At 41.3% G+C, this 4,108-nt stretch overlaps 1 long non-coding RNA gene across 1 annotated transcript; it reads left to right on the top strand.

Annotated features, from left to right (window-relative positions):
• The first annotated feature begins 1,987 nt into the window (after positions 1–1,987).
• Positions 1,988–3,465, top strand: LOC103627424 (uncharacterized). Its single transcript, XR_553601.4, has 2 exons — positions 1,988–2,537; positions 3,188–3,465. It is a non-coding gene; the product is annotated as an uncharacterized lncRNA (long non-coding RNA).
• Positions 3,466–4,108: the final 643 nt, after the last annotated feature.

Here is a 4,108-nt window from a genome sequence, read left to right as displayed (position 1 = left end):
GAGCGTAACCATGATCAGTAACATTTTGCACTACATGTTCGCTCTGTGGAAGAGGTTGGTGTGTCTCGTGAACGAACTGAAATCTGTCGTCGATGTTCTCAGGGTTTCCAGTCGTATAAGGCGAAGAGCTACCCTCTCCATGCTTTGTCCAAATTGTGTAATCCTTCATAAATCCTCGGCATACCAGATGAGATATGATTTGTTCTGTGTCATTAAATACAGCAGCATTTTTGCAGTCCATGCATGGACAATATATGTGTTTTGTCTTTGTTCTCCAAGCATGGTTCGTAGCGACATCAATAAACCTATGGACCTCGGATATGTATGATGGATCTAGCCTTGATAAGTTATACATCCAGGATGTCCTCTCCATCACCACCTGTCGGGAAGGATGAAGGGGTGAAACCCTATATCCAAAATGTGGCTAAATTTAAGGAAAATGAACAAAAATTGGCAAGAGGAACATAAAACTAAACTTTCCTAGCCATACTCTTCTCTTTAACACATGGTGAAGGCCTAGTTCCAAAATTGAGCAAAGATGAACAATAATTGGCAATTAAAACATAATTAAACCAACTTTCATAGCAACTAATAAAAACAATCTTAATTACCAAACCTATCTTCTTCTCTCTCCACACAACACATGAACCATTCATTAAACAACTTAATATGTCATGGATAAACTGATTTGAGAACTAAACATGAAAAAGGAGAGAGGATAGACAAAATCTAACCATATTAAACAACTTTATTTGAGCGAATAGAGCAAAAATGTGGCTAAAATTGAGAGAGGATACACTCTCTCTCCAATGGTGAAACCCTAGATCCAAAATGTGGCTAAAATTGAGCAAAAATGAATAAAAATTGACATTAGCAACATAAACCAACCTTTCTTAGCAATCTTCTTCCAAAAAATGAAGATCAAAACCTCTCCCCATGTATTTTGTGAATTCTGGACCTCCAAAATCGCCTCCAATGGAAGTTGGCTGCGAGCATACAGTTCACTGTCGGGGGAAGAGGGGTATTTATAACAGACACTTCACTGGCGGTTGTCTTTAAAAACCGCCAGTGAAAATTGATTTCCACTGGCGGTTGTCTTTAAAAACCGCCAGTGGAAATAGGATGTTTCCACTGGCGGTTAAGTTAAGATAACCGCCAGTGGAAATCAATTTTCACTAGCGGTTTGTGTAACACAACCGCCAGTGGAAACATCCTATTTCCACTGGCGGTTGTGTTAAGATAACCGCCAGTGGAAATAGGTTTCCACTGGCGGTTTTTAAAGTCGGGCCCACCTGTTTCTTTCACTGACGTTTGATAACGGAAACCGCCAGTGAAAAGTTGAACGTGCCGCAGGCTTTGAGCTTATTTGTACTAGTGCACATAATAGTAGTAGAGATGAGAGATGACCCAATAAGCATGTATTTTTTGGATTTTTCGTGAGGAGGCAGATGATGTATGAAGGGATAGTGTGTCTGGAGGAAGAGGACGTACGAAGGAAGAAACTCTCACATAATAGTAATAAAGTTTTTGGATTTTTCGTGGAGTATATATATATGCAGTACCTATCCTTTATATATACCATTATATAATCCACATGTTTAATTTTTTTAAAACCCACCCAATTAAATCATCCCACACCCATAACTTCAACTAAGTCCACCAAATAAATTGTGGCCACACTTAACACGTCATCAAAACCAACAGTTTAGATCGCTAGATAACTCTCTCTCTCTTACTCACTCAAATTCAATGGACATTATTTAGATCATCCATTCTTCTTCCCTTCCTCTCATACGACCCCTCCCCTCACTCGCTCCACCGTCACCGTCAACCACTCTGATCCCCTTCTGGGATCGTAGCGTTAACACGGACTATATGCTAGTGTAGCATAAATCAACAAGTGGTGCAATGCTAGGAGGCGATAGTATGTTCCTTGCAACCTGGATTTAAACCCAGGGGCGGATCTAGGCCCGGGGCTGCCCGGGCTGCAGCCCCGGTCGTGGCCCAGCAACACAGTAAATATAGGCCCATATAGTTAAGGAAAAAAAGAGCAAGGTCAGCCCATTGTCTGCTTCTTAGTCTCTTCTCTCGGCAGCATGCTTCACTCGCTCGTGCTGCGCCCTAGCCACCGGCCTGCCGCTGTCCGCCCTTGGCTCGCCAGCCGTCGCGGTGCTGCCCTGAGGCCTCCGTGGCGCTCCGCCGCTTGCTCGCTCCCTCACTCACCCCACCGTTCCGCGCAGCGAGACGAGCACGTCGCGCCTGCCTAGCCGCCGGCGACGTACCCGACCCAGCTGGGGCGGTCGCGGCTGTGGCCACTAGTGGACGGCCCGGGCGCCCGGCGTTGCGTAGATGTACAGCCGGTCAGCTCTCGAGAAGACCACGCCACACGGACGCCGGGACGCGGCCAGGCCATAGCGGGCGGGCGCTGGAGCAGCTTCTGGCATCCTGATTTGTAGCAGCGGCTAATTACGTGAAGCCTTGAACCAGTGGGTTTCTGCTAGTGGTACTGTGCCATGGCAGTACTAGTGGTAAGCACGGTAAGGCTAAAAAACTATTTTATTGTTTGGTACTTTGATTTAATTATTTATTTGCTAGTGGTACAATGTTTGCTAGGTTGGATAGTTAATAAAATTAAATTTTATGTTTGTAGGATAAGATAGATAAATTTCTCATCAAGAACAAAAATAAATATGCTTCTAATTCTAATACAATTGGAACAAATGAGAGTCGTGTAGAATAGAAAAGACCACAGATTGAGCTAAATATAAATGATATAGTTGCAGATCCCGACCTTAGAAAACCAATTGATGAGTTCCCCATAAATTAAAGTTGATGCTAAAATAGCTTATTTACAAATGGGCCCATGTCAACCATTTGATCATACATTTTCATAGACATCAGCATAAAAACTTGGAAGATAAATTTACCTAGCAACATCAACTTGTGATTTATGAACGATATTTATTGATTATTGTATTTGTAGAATTCATATTTTATTTTGGTCTACATACTTCTTGCATGTTTAAATTATGCCTTGCTTGTTGTGTCATATTAAATATTAATTAGATTCTTTTTGTTTGGATTAATTTTTTTAATAACCTTAGCTTAGCAGCCCCCTCTTGGATTAATCCTGGATCCGCCACTGTTTAAACCCCAATAAACATGTATTTTTTTGGATTTTTCACAGGGAGTCGGATAAACGTGCGTGGACGGGGAACGACGTACCAAAGGAAAAAATCTCATATAATAGTAGTAGAGATGTTGTTTGGATGAGCCACGTAAAAAACACAGGAAATGCCTACATCCTACACAACGAAAGAGAAACAAAGAACTTGAAGTGGCTTCGTTTTTTCAGATTTTTCTCAATTTGTTTTTCCTATAAAACTGATTGCACACAGAAGTTTCCTATGTTATTCGTATGATTTTTCAATGTTTCTCCTGCAATCCAAAGGCAAAATCCAACTATTTCTACAGCAATATGATTATATATGTTTGTTTCTATAGTACCCAAACCTGTGAACTCGCGAGCTTTTTAAACCCGACACCAAACCTAGTGCATATTGTCATTTTATTTTATAAACGAACAACAAACTTGTTATCTCCCTATTTACTTCCTAAGTTTTATCAAATGGTGAATGTATAAGTAGTTGGTGTGAGTATTGCTTGCTTGCTATTATAGTTTTTACTAGCATATGTGGTGGATGAATAACTTAGTGCAAGGTCACTTGATTATACATGTTATTATTTGTATTTCATTCACACTACTAATAATTTTTATACCAAATCATAAACTTGTTGTTCATCACATAAATTTTGGACAATGATCTCATTAATCATTACGATAACAAGCATATTGGAGATGAAACCAACGGGTAACCCGTGGGTACCCGCTAACACGATGGGTACGGGTTTGGACAAAATTTCAAACCCGTCATGGGTACGGAGTTTTTAATGGGTATAAATATTTTTCACGGGTACGGATTTAGGATGGCAAAACCCAACGGGTTTGTACCCGTTGCCATCTCTAATCATCATTCTTCCCTCATTACCCACACGTACGATAACCCCTCCCTCCCTCCCCCTCATGTGATCCCACTGCCCCTCCCCT

Source organism: Zea mays, chromosome 5, assembly GCF_902167145.1.
Source record: "Zea mays cultivar B73 chromosome 5, Zm-B73-REFERENCE-NAM-5.0, whole genome shotgun sequence".
In the NCBI taxonomy this organism is placed as follows: Eukaryota; Viridiplantae; Streptophyta; class Magnoliopsida; order Poales; family Poaceae; genus Zea; species Zea mays.
Note: the sequence above shows the minus strand (reverse complement) of the source record. Positions and strands in the feature narration are given on the sequence as shown.